This window comes from Varanus komodoensis, unplaced genomic scaffold (genome assembly GCF_004798865.1).
Source record: "Varanus komodoensis strain SLA01 unplaced genomic scaffold, ASM479886v1 scaffold14_1, whole genome shotgun sequence".
NCBI classification, from domain to species: domain Eukaryota; kingdom Metazoa; phylum Chordata; class Lepidosauria; order Squamata; family Varanidae; genus Varanus; species Varanus komodoensis.
This window is the reverse complement of record NW_025335438.1, coordinates 14394804-14412691: the sequence shown is the minus strand read 5'-3', so window position 1 is coordinate 14412691 and position 17888 is coordinate 14394804. Positions and strand designations below refer to the sequence as shown.

Below are 17888 nucleotides of genomic sequence, written 5' to 3'. Positions count from 1 at the left end.
CGGCGCCAGGCGAAGACCTTTTTATTTAAACGTCATTTTAATTGTTAATATTATTTGCTTATTTTATCTGGCCAGGGCGACTTATTTTATATTGTTAGTTTGTTGTATATTTGAATGTTTTATATTTTAATTTTATGTTGTGAGCTGCCCCGAGGCTTCAGCGAATGGGGCGGCATAGAAATGTTTTAAATAAATAAAATAAATAAATATGATAGGATATTTATGCACCAGTTGAGTTGTTTATTATGGTCAACTATGTTTAATTTGTTTTATGGGTTGGTTGTGTTTTAGTGATGGATTGTTTTAGCACTTTTGAATTGCCCTGTGTTTTAATTCTGTTGTAAGTTATCCAAAATCTATTTTAAAGGCATTTAATCTAATCTTCCTTCACCTCCTCATTCACTCTACCTGCATGTAATAATGCAGAAATGTGTTTCTTTATCATATTCTAAAGATAACCTGGATTAGGGTTATGCAATTAGCCATGCAACAGCAGTCACAGTACCTTTATCGTGATAGAATACAAGAATAGATATCCCTGGACTTGGACAGACAATGCCTGTAAGGAGTGATTTTAGAATGGAAGATGTGTATTAGGCTGTATGTATACAGCAGAATGTAACAAGTACAGCATCTGAAGGTCCAACCTATTCATAATAAATGGAAAAGAATGTTTATTAGGAAGCTAAATATGTAATAGAAGCAACAGTAGGCTGTAGCTGCTACAAACTCAACTTTGATTATAAAGGTCAATGCTGGAATGACTAGATTTCTCTTGGGAGAGAATGTCCATACAAGAATGGAGGAGGCACAATAGCAGCAGCTGTTATAGCTTTAATAAGAAGTACTACCCTTGGGCTTTATCCAAATACATGCAAAGACATCACAGTGTCTCCCGCTGACATTTTGCTGCTTCACTTTCGGCCTTAGTCATAAGTTACTATTCAAACTACTCCTGAACGGGAACATTTGTATTCTGTCTTAGGTCATAAAAGTATTGGTTGATTTGTTGAGTGTTGTAAGCTCAAAACAAAAGCATTGTAAAAACTGAGATTGTAAGCTTTTCCTAATTCAGAATAAAGACCACTGATCTTGCTGCAGCCACTGCCTATTTAAGACACCCAGACATTCTGACGTATGGTACATTCATAACTGTAGTGACATTTTGATTGACATATTTTAAAACATATTTTTACTTATTTATTTAATAGCAACTAACAGCATGGATTAAAACACGCACATCAATAATCAAAGAAGGCAATACTAAGAAGCAATTAATTAACTGTATAAAAAGCATAAAACAATGACACAGTATTAATGATAGTCAAATCAGATAGCAGAAACTTCTGAAATTGCATTTGAAATCCTAGTAGTAGTAGTAGTAGTAGTAGTAGTAAATAATAATAAGAGCCCTTCAGATTTAAAAAAACCTTCTGTGGAATAGTCACGTCTCAGTCAGGAAGCTATAACATATAGAATATTTCTAAAATTCACAGCCCACCTTTCAGTTTCAAAAGGCTTTTTAAGACAGTTAAGATATGTCTGAGTTAGTGTGGCATAGTAGAAAAGAGACTGAGCTACAAAGCAAGAATACCCTGGGTTGGATATTGCCCATGAGCTGAAATTCGGGGTGGGTAAGGTCAATCTTGTGAAAAGAATAAAAACATTTTTATATCGTTTGAAAAGGAGTGTTGTAAAAGTATTTGAACACCCTGCAGTGATCCCAGATCAACTAGAATAAGCCAACATGGCCACCAAGGTAACAAAAGCAGGGAAACACCATGTTTCAAAATAGTCATTAGATAAAGGTAGGGTTGTGGGCTGGGGTTGGTGAAAGTAAATATATAAATAGGCCAAAAAATTCCTCAAGATTTTTCTTAATAGACAACTGGCTTACATAAGAAGATACTATTGTATGCATGACTCTTTTATATGTTAAAAATTACTTAACTTTGGAAAATAAGTAAAATAGGACTGTCCTTTTATATTTATCTCAGAAGTCACAGGTTCCTATTCAGTGCAGTTTAGTTATCACTGCCCCCATGTATGCACACAAGTGAGTAAACTCTGATGCCAGACACCTATGAATACACATTGTTCCCTTCCAGTTCTGCTGCTTGGTCATGCTTTGTTGTTGGTGTTGTTGTTAGTCGCAAAGTCGTGTCCGACCCATCGCGACCCCATGGACAACATTCCTCTAGACCTTCCTGTCCTCCACCATCCCCCGGAGTCCACTTAAGCTCACACCAACTGCTTCAGTGACTCCATCTAGCCACCTCATCTTCTGCTGTCCCCTTCTTCTTTTGCTATCTATTGTTCCCAGCATTAGGCTCTTCTCCAAGGAGTTCTTCCTTTAGGTGGCCAAAGTATTTGTTTCATCTTCAGGATCTGGCCTTCTAAAGAGCAGTCAGGGTTGATCTCCTCTAGGACTGACTGGTTTGATCGCCTTGCAGTCCAAGGGACTCGCAGGAGTCTCCTCCAGCACCACAATTCAAAGGCCTCAATTCTTCGGCACTCAGCCTTCCCTATGGTCCAGCTTTCACAGCCATACATTGCAACTGGGAAAACCGTAGCCTTGACTATACGCACTTTTGTTGGCAAGGGTGATGTCTCTGCTTTTTAGTATGCTGTATAGATTTGCCATAGCTTTCCTCCCCAGGAGCAAGCGTCTTTTAATTTCTTGACTGCAGTCCCTGTCTGCAGTGATCTTGGCGTCCAGGAAAATTGGTCATGCTTATCTTTACCTAAACACCCCAAAAATCCATCTTTTATTAATCTTGAAAAAAATATGACTGTGGAAATGGAGATGACAGGTGGATAGCAGTGGCACTGAGCCCCAAACGTTCTTCATATTGAGGTATAGTACAGTCATGGTATTCCTGGTAAAGACTGGCTAATGGTACCCATTTTAGTACTGAATTCCTAGTTCAGTTCAATTGTGGTTTAGTTAGATTTGCATCATCATGGAAAAACATAACAGCCTATATACCCTTAACAGCATACAATCTGACATCATAAACATATCATTCATGTGACTGTACCCTGATTTCTTTCCATAACTGTATGAGAACATTAATAAATGGCAGATGCATGAATTATTTAAAGCCCATGACCTACTATAAATCATCAAAAGTGTTTCAGACTAGATTTGCATCACTAGCACATGTGTTTAATGACACATGGCATAGCAAGAATCAATGGGGTGTTTTTTCTTAGTTAACTGAGTAATAGAAGTAACAAACTTTTTTTAAAGGGATTGCTTATCACAGTTGGAGGAAGCACAGTCATAATTAACTGGAAATTAACTTGGAATACATGAGCTGACTTTTTGTATGTTTAGTTTTGCTTCTTTTATTTTACCCTGGACCCCATCCCAATATTATTATTTAGGATTTAAGCCATTGCATCCAAGTAGATTTATAACTTCAGATAGACACAAAAGATTTCATTGCTGCTTTGTGTTTTTCTTTAAAAAAAATCATAACTTGCTGCAAGAAAATATGTGTGCCCAGATTTGTACAGTATTTAACATACAAAGGCTGTTGTGCTTCACTTAAATCAATTTGAACCTTGCTGTTTATACATGAATGAACTTTGCAATACAGCACCAGATATGAGGGTATATGAAACACCTTTAAATGGTTCCCCAAATTAAATCTAATTTCTAGTTTCAATCTGTGGCTTTCAAACTACCTGCATGTTTTGTAAAACCTTGGTTATAAATGCATTCTACCTGCTGATACCATTTGTCACTACTGGTGCTTAATACTTTTTTAAAATTCAAATTAAACACCATCAGGTTATTTGAAAAAAAAAAAAAAAAGCCCACACACACACCCTGTGAATTATGTTTCCACTTCTTGCAGTTGTCATCCTAGTTAATTAGCTCTTGGCATGCCTGAGTGTCTAAAGAGATTGCAGAAATGATTTGCAATTGTTCACTGAAGTAGAGGCACTTAAAAAAGAGCACACACTAAGCTACTTAGTTGCTGGGGAGGCATGTTTCTATGCAGCTTATTATTTAGCATGGCTCTGAATAGCACTTGCTGGGGTATGCATATGGGAGGGCAAATTGCACTCCTTGTGGGCTTTCCGTGGGCCTCTGACTGGCCACTGGAGGAGTAGAATGCTGGACTAAATACCCTGATCGTCTGATCCAGCATGGTTCTTCTTGTTTCCCTTTTTTATAATTTTCTATGGATTGGAAATAGGAAACCATGTTTGTTTAAAAGCTAAAACAATTATGAGTCTTGTATCTCTGCTTTTACATAAGATTAAAGAAATCATGAAACAAGAGATTGCAGGAGTAGACAAATTGGGATTTGTAGATTGAAGTGACAAATGAATATCTTCTTATAGGATCTCATGCATAAAACAGATCCTTACAGTTATCACTGTATTGCAAAGAGTTTTAAAGAGAGTTTTAAAGAGCAAGCTGGATATAAAAGCTTCCTGCTAGAACCAAGAAGGCTAGAAAAAGTCTGTAGTGGTGGCTTGCTATTTATTTATTAGATTTAGATTGCATCTTAAAAACAAACGAACACCAATTGGCTTACATATTTTTCCTCCGCCTGCTTTCAATCTTATCTCCACAACATCAACCCTGTGAGGTAGATTGGGATGAGAGTCTTTGACTGTCCCAAAGTCGCCTATTTACTCACTGAAGTTCCCTGTGCATGTTGACAGTCTGGCTTTTGGAAAAGTGTGCCTCAGATGTAGTATGTGGGGGGAGGGGGGAGCTGAAGGCAGGACTTCTTAACAGTCCCAAGGTGTGTTGTAGGTAACATATGAGTGGAGGAGAATAAAGAAGTAAGAGTCAAGGATAGCATTGTTTCAGAAAAATACCCTTTTGTAAATTCTAGTTTACGCTTGCTCCTGGGGAGGAAAGCTATGGCAAATCTAGATAGCATACAAAAAAGCAGAGACATCACCCTGCCAACAAAAGTGCGTATAGTCAAGGCTATGGTTTTCCCAGTTGCAATGTATGGCTGTGAAAGTTGGACCATAAGGAAGCTGAGCACCGAAGTACTGAGGCCTTTGAATTGTGGTGCCAGAGAAGACTCCTGCGAGTCCCTTGGACTGCAAGGTGATCAAACCGGTCAGTCCTAGAGGAGATCAACCCTGACTGCTCTTTAGAAGGCCAGATCCTGAAGATGAAACTCAAATACTTTGGCCACCTAATGAGAAGGAAGGACTCCCTGGAGCAGAGTCTAATGCTGGGAACAATAGATGGCAAAAGAAGAAGGGGATGACAGAGAATGAGGTGACTGGATGGAGTCACTGAAGCAGTCAGTGTGAGTTTAAGTGGACTCCGGGGGATCGTGGAGGACAGGAAGGCCTGGAGGAATGTTGTCCATGGAGTTGCAATGAGTCGGACACAACTTCGCGACTAACAACAACAAACGTCTAGTGTGGGGGCATGTATGCCCTGGTTTGTTTGTTTGCTTTTGTAAGGGATTTTAAAGACAGAAGAGAACTTTTTTTGCCTGAAAATGAAAAGCAAGACAACTCACAGTGGGATGTAGGAGAACCTGAGAACCACAGCAAGTGGACAGGAGTGCAGATAGAGGACAGCTCCAAGGTTACAGTTTGGAACAGTGCAGCATGCCTCTCTGCTGCTGTAAAACAATGACAGATGAACATCTGGAGAAAAGTGGAGAAGACGGGAGAGTGGGAGCAGAGAGCAGCTTCTGGGAGTAGGTCAGGTGGTTACACATCTGTTACCAGGCAGAGGAGGAGATCAGAGGCTGGAGCAGCTCCTGCAGATGCTGCTGTTTCCAGGGTACACTGTGGTGTCTGAATTCCAGGACCATGGAATACCCAGTCCTGGGTTTAAATGGCACAAGAAGCCATTATGATATGGAGAAACCATAGAAAATACCATCATTTCATATTATGGTTTCCAAAGACCACACATACCATGGTGAAATGCCACAACTGGGTTCTGGCAACACAACAGAGAAATAATGGTTAACACCCCTCCCCCATCTCTTCTTTGGCATAAGATCTCTCCCTCTCCCTCTCCCCCCCCCCCCCCCGCATGTGTGCATGTATCACAAACACATGCATCCTTACATTAGCAGCAATCTCCAGTGTGCGTACAGTAAGCTGTGATAATTGTGCCACAATCATGTTATTTAAAAATATGATTTTTTTTAATGACATACAGCTAGTACTTCTTTGGGGTTTCCAAAATTAGGCCTGTACAAACTCATATTTTCTCTTTTTAGCATTGTAAGAAATGTATAGGATCTGCCTCTTTGCAGCCACAGAAAGAATAATACACAAGACTGTCTTCCTATATATTCACATTGTAAATACTGCAGTTTGTGGAACGAATAAACAAAAGATACATACATTTGTAACAGCTTTTTGCATAAAGTAAAAACTGAGAAATTGGGTCCAAAGAAATGGTTGTGCACTAATCCTGTATGAATAAATTTGTTATGCCTTGCAAACAGACATAGAAATGGAAGTGTGTAATGTAATAACTATGAAATTAGAACAATAAAATAGCTAAACTGGTCCCAAGGGGAAAGCCATATAGGATAGATTACTTCTGATTACTGTTCAAGCAGGGAAGTGCAGCATGTTAAAGGCAACTTCCATTCTAGACATAGAGAAAAACCTATATGAAACAATATGGGTGTTTTAAATCGTTTCATCTGTTTTTAAAAAGGTTAATTTCATTAAACAGTGAACACACAGAAATGATTTCCAGCCATGAAGGTTTAGCAATCACAGCCTAGTGACCAAAGGTGTCCAGACATTACAGCTCAACACTCACAAAAAGCTGAAAGTATCTCAAATGTAAAAGTATCCCAATGTACTCTGCAAACTTATTGTAATACTCGCCTGCAAAAGCACATCCCAAGAGATCTGGGAAATTATTTCATGTGTCCACAATTGTGTGCTGATATCAGATGATATGATCTGTAGATGTGGCAAATGTTCTTTCAGTGTTGCTTGTTTTGGGTAAATTGCTACATTTCCCCTTGGGAAACTGTTTCAAAAAATGTGATGAAAAAGGTATCATTTCTGGGATATCCAAATGTCAATATTTTGATGCTAACATTCCACATAAATCTCTGGATTGGATATGAGTACTAAAAGGGATTAGGAAACCTCAAGCTAACATGTTACTGTGAAATAGTTAAGTAGGTTCTTGTCTACAAAAGCTCATGCAATAAATTATTTTGTACTCACCAGAGGATAACTTGTCTACAATACTTGAATACATTTCTTGACCCCTTTCTTGATACAGTTCTAAAGAAATTACATTACGTGCTCTCCAATGCATCTGTCTTTCCTATTGGGTTTTTTTTAATGCTTAACCCTTCAGAAAGCATCTGTGTGGTATATTATATTTTCATGGATTTTCATTGCTTGCATAATGTCTTCCATGCTACTTATTTTGTTATGGAACCCCCTGAAAGGCAAGATAACACTTAAATGGCACACAAAGGAAGCTGGAGACCTCAATGGAGCTTCTCCTGGAATGTTCTGCTCAAAGAACTTAATCACATGGTAATGTGTGTAGGCAGGACAGTTGTGAATGGAACTTTATTTATTATTTGCACTTATATACCACCCTAATAGCCCAGAGGGCTCTTTCGCCTTCTCCAGCCTGAACAAAAAAGGGGGATGGGTGCTTTTCAGACAGGTGTATCCTTGAACTATCAGGAATCCCTCTCTCCTGCTAGCAGTGAGGAGAAATGAGCTCCTGTGGATGACAGGCTTCTCTGACAAAATAAGGCAGCTTTGGATTCAGCAGATTCAGAGCTGGTTCCTCGTCTCTCTGAATGTCCTGTTTGGGACCATTATGCCTCATATTTTCAAGAAAATTGCTGTCAGCAGCTTCCTACCCACTCAAGTATGGTGAAGACCCCCAGAGAGTGGATTCCTTCACCCCCATAGCACTCCTCTTCACTGGTATAGACTGGCAAGAGGCACCAGTAGCTTATTAACATAGGAATCATGCTCCAACAGCACAACCTTATACACTGGCCTTTTCAGTGACTCCTTTTGGGAACAGTTACTGCTGTTATATGGGTTTTCTCTGACTTTACTTCCCACCTCTATTTGCAAAACTTTAGTGGGTAGGAAGTAAATGGATGGTGGATTTATACAGCAGCAATAATTGTTCTAAGAAGGAGCTGCAACAAATGGTAGAAGACAATAATTCCCATTTCTGGTCTTGCTGAAGATTCAGGATAGTGCTGAAAGAGAGGAAGATATGGACAAGTTTCAGTTCAACACTGCATAGCGAGAGGATTACATTGCCAAGTGGGAGATACTGTCTCCTCTCCTTTGGTACACTTCCACTCCTTGTTTTCAGTGCTTCTGAATTGCACAAAATTGCTCCTTTTCTCTTACTATTATTTTTTCTCCATCTATTTGAAATTTGGCACAAATTACCATATATGCAATTTCACTTTGTCACTTTCCTTGTCTGCTACCCACTCACTTCTGTGCTCCCTTTGACAGCTGAAACATACAAGAAAATTAAAAAGACTACACATATTGGACAGCCAAATCTACACTCTTACACACTTGTGAAATACCAAGACTAAAACAAAAAAACCCCCACAACCTCATTTGTGCTATTCTGAGACACAAGGGAAGGGAAGGGAAGGGAAGGGAAGGGAAGGGAAGGGAAACAGGAAGCAGTCTGGGAAATTGATTGCCATGTAAAGGACACTGAGATACATGCAGGAAGAGGAAAACAAGTCATGGCAAGTGGTTAAGTGGATGGTTGCCTGTCAGGAAGTAACTTGTGTTGGTGAGCAAATGGCCAGCTCAGCTTGGCTTATCCTCAGTGTGGCTTATCATTATGAAGCAAGCCTGTGCCTGTACAGTGGCTAGCTGCAACATGTATACTAAAGCCTGTATGAGATGTGACTGCTGTCAGTTGAACCAAATCCAGCATCACATTATTTTAAACTTTCACTTTATTTTAATGCAATTAATTTCTTAGCAGGGAACATTTCAATCTTCTTTCCCTCATCCACATCAGAGTAATGATTCTTTACTATTAGAATACAAATAATGAATTTGCTTCATTAATGGACAGGGGCATTAGTGAATCATGCCATTTTTGAAAGTGCTCAACATAATTCACAATTAAGAAGTCATTTATTCAAATTCCTTTTCAAACATGCAAAAAGGAAGACATTTCCCCAGTGATGTCTATATGTCAGAGAACTGGATAATATACAGGTTTACAGCTGACTCAAAACATGTGAAGGATATATAATAAACTTTGTGGGATAAAGTCCCTAGAAATAGTTATCGTCAGCTTTGTCAGTTCTAGTAACCTTTCTGGAAGATGAGGTTCAATTGCTGATGCCAACTTTCAAGTGGGATCAGTGCTCTTAAAGCTAAAGTATTGACCCCGTGTTCAGTTATAGGCATGGGCATTCTTAGCATTTTACACAAGAATCTATGAATTTGGGGCACTATATGATGCCTTAATCCAATGACCATCATTTACTATATAGAAGGGCTTGTATATGAGGCAGCTGCAAATACCAGTTTTCAGGTTTATCTGGACTTAAATAACATCTTACAAGTGGGAACAAAAATATTAAATAGATATACAGAGGGATAAACAGAGTGTACACAGGGTGCGGTACCTTTTGAGGCATTTGAAATTTTGAGACAGCATTATGGACTCTTTAACAAAATGGCTGCCATGAGGCGACTTCCTGTTCACAAAATGGCTCTTATAATGGGCATGGCTAATTGTTAATCACTCTATTCCCAGAAGACAAGCTAGTAAGTCCTAAAAGAAAGGTAACTTCGTCAACAACTTTAAAAATCAGGAATACCAAGGGAAGGCACATTGGAGAGCCAGTGTTACAAACTCCGAGGGATGGTGGAGGACAGGAGAGTATAGAGGGATGTTGTCCAAGGGTTCATGATGGGTAAGGCATGACTTTGCAACTAACCACAAGGGTTGTTGTGAGGATAAACTGGGGTGTGTGGGTGGGGGGTTAGAACTGTCATGCCCCCTATTCTCTCACTGAATGCCCAGGAATTCCTGAGCAAAGCATCACACAAGGGCTATCTTTGTCCTTGGGACTTCAAAGTGTATCAGGAAGGTCCTGGTTTTCTGGACCAACTCCAACCCTCACAACATAGTTTGCACCTGCTCAGACTCAGAGTCAGATACTGAATGGACACTTAAGGCATGTGGCTTGGGTGTCAAAAGTTCAGCTGGCAGACAGAGAAAGGGACAGCTGAAGGATTTTGTGTGGGTGTGTGGATGTGTGTGTGAGAATAATATACCAATGAGCAAAGGCCAGTGTGGTGTAGTGGTTAAGAGCATAGGACTGGGACTCAGACGACCTGGGTTCTAGTCCCCGCTCAGCCACGGAGCCAAGTGGGTGACTTTGGGCCAGTCACAGACTCTCAGCCCAACCTACCTCACAGGGTTGTTGTTGTGGGGATAAGATGGAGGAGGAGAATGATGTAAGCTGCCTTGAGCCCTTTGAGGAAAAAGGCAGGATATAAATTGAAAAATAAATAAATAAAAATAAATAAAAGAATAGAGCTTTTCTCATTTGACACAAATGGCTCTGGGTGGCAAAATAGCTAAAATCTTCCACTCCATTCCAGGGACCAAGTGCTGAGCATGAGTATGTGCAACTAGTTTTCTGGCCTGTGCTTCTTTTGACTGGTCTCTCATGCTGCCGATGACTTTGGGTAAGACTGTGCTTCCTATATCATGCACATATTGGGCTCTTGATCTTGGCTGTGCCTCCAATACTGCATTTGAACTGCTGTTTTCTTGACTCGTAACTCTGTACTTCTGACCTCTGCCTACCTTTTGACCTTTTTGGTGGATTTGCCCCATAAACTGCCCCAGCACTTGGTCTGAAACAACTACCTTAGAACAGAAACCATGTATGCTGCCTTGAGCTATGTGGAGGAAAGACGGTGATAAAGCGGACTATTTAGATGATTTAATGATTATCTCATTCCACTATGCTACATTTGGTGCTCTGTATTTTCAGATCTGCTCTTAACCTTTCTCCAGCTGGTCTTTTTCTCTTGTGTGAGGTCAAATTCTGTTTTAACATACCATAAGCATCCATTTGACATAACTCACCTGCATATATCAGAGGAAAAATATCCAGCTCACTTTAGACTATAAATAAGTATTCTTGCCACAGTGTCAAGAATTTATTATTCCTCTCACTATTATGCCGTTAGAGCTATGAAACGGGAGTATAACACACTGACATTTTCATGATGTGGTTACTTGTTGGTCATACAAAAAAGGCACAGCATTCAGCACCTCAGAATTCCACCTTACTGTCTGGGAGAGGATTCGTTTTCCACCAATGCAATCATTGGATTTGTTGGTTTATATCCCACCCACTCTAATACTTCACCTGAAAGAGGGAAAAGCTCAGAACCAAAAGAAGTGAATTAAGTGAAAATGGAGGTGTTTTGAAGTTTATTTGTATTTAGAATACATTTCATTTATTGTGAACATACAAAACATCTTCAGACATTGTAAGAAAAGTTCCTTGTGATATTTCTTATTGCTTAAAACTGATTAGGAAAGAGCAACAATGTGACCACTGGATTTAAAAACAGCCTTAGGTCAACAGTTATATATTTACTCACAAAATATTACATAAGCATGTAAAGGTTGTGTGGAACAAATGCATGGTTCTTTACTATCTCACTTTTACCATCTCTAATTTTTCTCATTCAGATTTGCTCAAAATATAATTTCACTGCTTTTCAATAAAAACTTGTTTACTACTTTTCCTTACTTGTACTGTTGTTCCCATATCATCCAGACAGTTTCAGCTATAGGGTAGCATATAAATGAAATATAATAATAATAGTGTCAATTGCCCCATTTTAATGTATGGATTCAGAGCTACTGTATCAGTTGTTCTTTTGAACCTAGATTTGCTTAACAAATATTTTTGAATAAAATAATTTATTCTTATCCAAGCAACAGAAACATTTATTTCTGTCTGAGCCTTCTTCAAATTTCTTGGCTACAGTCTTCCTCTGAATTCATAACTGAGCCAAAGTGTGAATTTTTTTCAAAATTTCAGTTTCTTCATTGTTAACAGTAAAGTTGTGTAGTTGTGATTTTTGTTTTCTCCATATTCAGCTGAAGTTCTGCTTTAGCACTTTCTTGTTTCTCTTTTGTCAGGAGTTGTTTCAAGTTATCACTGTTTTCTGTCACTAAGATGGTTTCCTCTATGTATCTTAAAAAACATTGCCCATTTTCACTTTTTCCTCTGATCCTAATACAGCTTTCTGCATAATATGCCGTGTACAGACTGAAGAGATAGGGAGATAAAATACAGCCTTGTCTATGCCTTTATCTAAAGATAACCATTCTGTTTTTTCTGTATTCTGTCCTTACAGTAGTTTCTTGTCCATGATACAGGTTATGTATTGGGAGAATAGTGCTGAGGCACACTCATTTCTTTCAGGACTATTCATAGGTTTTCATGATTTACACAGTCAAAGGCTTTGCTGTAAACTATAAAGCAGAGACTTATCCTCTTCTGAAATTCTTTTGTGTGTACCGGTAGCCAACAATTGCATATATCTGCAATATGATATTGAGTGCCTCTTCCTTTTTGGAATTTAGCTTGACCATGAGGCATTTCTTATTCCAAACAAAGTAGTGTTTGCTTGTGCAGGAAATTAGTGCAATGGCCCTATGATTGCTGCACTTTTTTCTGCCTCCTTTCTTGGAGATTGGAATGTATCCTGACTGTTTCCAGTCTTTGGATCATTGTTTTGTTTTCCATATTTGCTGGCATATTCTTGTTAGCTTTTGGACCAATACAATCAATGCAGTTTACTATAGTTCTGTTCATTCCCTCCCTTTTCTAGGTGTTTCATTCCTTCCTGCTGTTTTCAAAGCAGCTTTCAGATTTATTTCTGATATTGCAGACTCTTCCTCATAGGATTCCTCTTTGAAGGAGTCTGCTATCATTTCAACTCTTTTGTAAAGTTCTTCTGCATATTGTTTCCATCTTCTCTTTATTTTCTCCAGGTTTGAGAGTATGCCCACCTGTTTTTCTTTCAGCATTCCTAATCTAGGTTTGGATTCTCCTTTGATTTCCTGGATCTCCTGGAAAAGTTCCCTTGTTTCCCCTCTTTTGTTGTTCTCTTTTTCCCTGCACTGGTGATTGCAATAGTTCTTGTCTCTATGTGGTAGCCACTGAAAAGTGGGATGCTGACCCTATTTTAGTCACCTTTTGCTTTTGCTTCTCACCTGTCCTTGGCAAAAGCTTGCATATCCACACTATTATCCAAGCAGAATTTTTCCTCCATTTTAACCCTCTGGAACATAGCAAAGAACCAGAAAGCCAGGGTAGTAGTTAGTGTTGGACAAAGTAGGGAGACCAAGATTCAAACTTCCACTTAGTTAGAAGCTCACTAGATGACCTTGGACTAGTCATACTTCTTGACCAAATCAAGGTTCAGAAGTACATTTTTACCTACTTTACCTATAAAGATAAGATTCATCTTTAGCAGTCTACAATGATCACTACTAGCAATGAAATTGTAAGCTACTAATGCTTGCAGTTGATTCTGTACATTATCAATGTATAATTTCAGGAAGTGATGGGGGGAAATCCTAAAAACAAATAAACAATCACTGAATTAATGATGGGTTTTGTAATGGCTTACCATTCTTTAGATATCCCCTTCTGTAGGTTTTATTTTGTGCTTCCATTCCATCAGTCTTTTAGTTAATTTTGATTGAGTGATGAATAAATGTATGAAAAGCAGAAACAATGTCTCAGAGGAGATAGGTACCAATTATGAATTCTTTTCTTGAATGTTAACTGAAAGGATGGGCAGAAAATGAACCACTAAGGAAATGGGGCTAAAATGAACAAATTAACCTTCAGACTGCATTGGGTGTCTTGCTTTTCAGTCTAAAAGCATTAATTAACTTCTGCTGGGCTAGGCTATGTAAAACTCTTAAGAGAAGTACTGCATTTATCTGGTACGCTAGAGTAAGCCTTCAGGATTTCCACGTTGTTTGGCTTTCCTTAAAATCATAACAACTGTGATATTTAAAGACTTTTATTTTAAAGAGCACCCTATCCATTCTGTATGAGGCAGAGCCTGCTCTATGCTTTGTACTGAGCATATCTTGACATTTTGAAAATGAACACAGGTCTCTAGAGGCTGGGCGTTATGTTCACATCTAGCAGGTGCATAATATAGCTATGCATACAGTTGTATTAAAAATGTATTAACTGCACTTCATGATTAACGCTAACTGAAGGGTCTTGGAAAATGGAGCCCACTCAGTAGCAATCCATTAATATCACCTTGGCTTATGCAGAGACAAGTGATGCAGAAAGGGGGGATGAATGGTGAACAACCTCATACAAACTTCTTCAATCAAAGCTAGCATAATAGTTTTGGCTGTGAGCCAGCAAGTCATCAACCCTGGCTTAAATACTGTTGTAGGGAGATTTCCACCAGTAGGACTCCTAATGAGAGCTGATTACATTAAAAAGTGCTTACTTAGGAAGTCATAGCCAAATGCGAATGATAATCATTTGAACACTTACATTAAGAACAGAATAAATATTAAACAGACATAAAATTCACAAGAAGTCTATTAACATTTTAGGGATTTTTTAAAACTTAAAAATCCCCATTTCCTCCTTCCTTTTAAGTGATTCGTGGTTCACTGAATTCTGTAGGACACCCACCTGTGGGAGGATTGGAAAGCTTTTGCTTCAACATAATCTATTTCAGCAGTATTTTCTTTCAGGGTCCTGCACAGAAGAAGCCATAGATTAGTACATGGGTCGTCCAACTATGGCCTGCAGGCCGGATCTGGCCCACCATGCCCATTTATCCAGCCCACCTTTTAATTATACAAGGCCGGGGGTGGCCAGGCCAGGGTCCTGCACCCGCCACCACCTCCGCCTCGCTGGCCCACACCTGCCGCTGCTGCCTTTCAACTGGCCCCCTACTGAAAAAGTTTGAGGACCCCTGGATTAGTATATAGTCAAGGTTCAGAGCTTCAAGGAAGGAAAAGAGGCAGGTGTATGATAAAAAAGACATAGATGGGTCCCAAATGGAAATGAGGCACAGGCATTTTCCACAGCACCTGCATTAGCTGACAAGTTTCTTGAACAGAAAAACTAAGCCTGAAGCAACTATTATATATAGCCAGCTTAGCTCCTTTTGGTGTCCTAGATTATATGGTTTTGCTGACAAGAAGATTGTGGCATACTCACTCCTTGCTCATAACCAGAACAGCAAGGGTTAGCATGCATGCATGCATGCATTCATTTATTGCATTTATATACCACCCCTAGTCCAGAGGGCTCTCTGGGTGGTTTACAAACATTAAAACCCCAAATACTGTATCCAGTCCTAAACAAAGAAATGGGCTACACCATGCTGAGTATAAAATAACATAGTTAAAATGAATTAAATGAATAAATATGCAATTCAAATTAACTCTAAAAATATTGGTTAAATAAAAAGTTGTTGACCTGGCGCCGAAAAGCATATAATGAAAGTACCAGGCGGAGCTCTCTAGGGAGCGCATTCCATAGTTGGGGCGCCACTGCAGAGAAAGCTCTCCTCTGAGTACTCTGTCTCCTGCCCTCTTTCAAAGAGGGTTCCCAGAGGGGGGCCTCTGCTGTCGATCTTAAGGGGCGGCAGGGCATATAGGGAAAAAGGCATTCCTTTAGGTATCCTGGTCCCAAGCCATTTAGGACTTTATAGGTAATAACCAGCACCTTGAATTGAGCCCGGACATCAATGGGAAACCAATTGAGCTGATAGAGGACTGGAGTTATGTGAGAATAACGACCCTCTCTGTTATGTTCCCCGCTGCCCAAAAGGTGTTTCATTGTGAAGACCTTAAACCTAAAGAAGACCTTAGCTGTGCTGCCAGACTCTGTGCTTTGAACCTTCTTGGTACCTTGGTATCCAAATAATGATTTTTTTAAAAAGCAACTGGGCTCAGAAAAAAATTATTTTTGATCTCTATAAATGACTGTATGTGTTTATACAATGCACATCTATGAAGAAAGGAAAAACTGTATATAACCTCAAGCCCACTGCCAAAAGTGGAAGCATCCAGGCTTTCCCACTTCCCCTGGCCTCCCTCCTACATTTCCCCAGCGGTTGATCTTTTTATGGTCTCTAAGGTTTTCTCCCAACTTTTTTCTCATTGAAAATTGTCAAAATATATTTCTAAGGCTTAACTACTGACAGTAAAAGCTTTACACTAAAATAGGTTGACCTTGTTTTAGTATTTTAGGCCTACCCCTCTGCCTTTGCCCCCCCCCCCCCCTTTGCCTTCAGTGTCATCCACCACTGGAATTAGTCGCTGAGGGCTTTTTCAAAATCTAATTCCACTCTTCAGCTGAAAAAGGTTCAACATTCCTGGTATAAGTAATACATGACAGGGAATCCTAGCCTTGACATGGGACCTTGAATCCTGAAGTGGCCCAACCTTTGTTAATTACTGAGAATTCTGCAGGCATGGAGTGGGGGAGGGGGTTCAGGTGCAGAAGGGACAAAGGCTTTTAACACTAATTGCCATGATAGGCCGACAGTGTGCTTTGACTGTTTCTACTAAAAAAAACTTTGGGAGGGAAACTTTTTTCCTCTGCACAGTCAGCAGACAAGTACCTTCTGCTTGCTACATTTCAGGAACCAGCTTCTTTCAAGGGCTCAGAGCTGAAAATTATGCAAATGTCCAAGTCTTGACTACCTGCATCTCAGTTTGGCCTTGACTCACCTATCATGTGAATCAGGTCTATCTATCCAAATTATACATAGTATCAGAGGAAGTTATGGTAAAGTTGGAAGTACTTTTGTGGGATAGTAGTACACTTATTTACAATTTTGTAGAATGCAAAGTGAGGCAGGGAATTATTGCTTCATTACTTAAGCTCCTAGCAGTGTATAATAAAACAAGCTCTGTAAAAATTGTCTGCTGTTGCCATACCTTAAATGACTGTATTCTTATATTTTTCTTTGCTAAATTCAGTGCAAAGAGATAACTCATTAATTATTATGAAGATTTGAGTTTTGGATGCAAAATAGAGTTTTGCTAACAACACAATTTTTAACTAGAGTAAGATTCATTTACATAGCTTGAATATTAGACAACTGACCTTATTTTCAGACAGTGAGCGCATAAAGAATTGGAGTACTTGATGGACATGTTTATTGGTTTATTCTTTCTTTGTGGCTGTTATGAGTTCACATTGCACATATATGCTTGTGTCAGCAGTAAGAGGCTGAAACAATACAAAAGAATAATATACTTCTAGTAGTTTATCATTTGTTATCATTTCTAAAAAAGAATTGTGAGGGAGATAGAAAGATGAGAATAACAAAAAAGACAATGCTGCCAAACATTTTACAGCATTTATTAGTTCTGTAAATCAATTCTCCCAGTATTCTGTGAAAAACAAAGTTGTGAAGCACAGAAAACTGATCTCAGCTAACCCAATTTTTATAGGCAAGAATGCATATTTATTAGTTTGGTGTGCTGGGGTATATACTAAAAATGGGAATTATTCCATCTAGTGGAATCCATTGAGTAAGATCAACTGTTTACAAAGGTGCAACATTAATAATTGTCTTGGGGTACAATAGCAAGGAGCAAGAAATAGGATGGTAACTTTGCCTGAAAACACATAGAAACATAAAAACAGAGCGAGTCAGAAGGGGTCTCCCAGGCCATCTAGTCTGACCTCCGGCACCAGCCGGCTAAGCTCACGACTTGCCCACCATGTGGACGTCCAGCCTATCCTTGAACACCCACACCAATGGGGCCTCAACGACCTCTCGTGGAAGCCCATTCCACACCCTCGGGGTCCTGACTGTCAGGAAGTGCT

At 39.3% G+C, this 17888-nt stretch overlaps 1 protein-coding gene and 1 long non-coding RNA gene across 2 annotated transcripts in view; one reads left to right on the top strand and one right to left on the bottom strand.

Annotated features, from left to right (window-relative positions):
• LOC123020460 overlaps nucleotides 1–17190 on the bottom strand; it is a 19978-nt gene extending 2788 nt beyond the window's left edge. The window contains exons 1-2 of the long non-coding RNA XR_006414107.1: nucleotides 17160–17190; nucleotides 14727–14792 (exon numbers count right to left, since the gene is read on the bottom strand). This is a non-coding gene — a long non-coding RNA (uncharacterized LOC123020460). The remainder of the gene's footprint in view (nucleotides 1–14726; nucleotides 14793–17159) is intronic.
• Nucleotides 1–17888, top strand: part of NKAIN3 (sodium/potassium transporting ATPase interacting 3) — a 122603-nt gene that overhangs the window by 80587 nt on the left and 24128 nt on the right. The gene's annotated exons all lie outside the window — the stretch shown is intronic.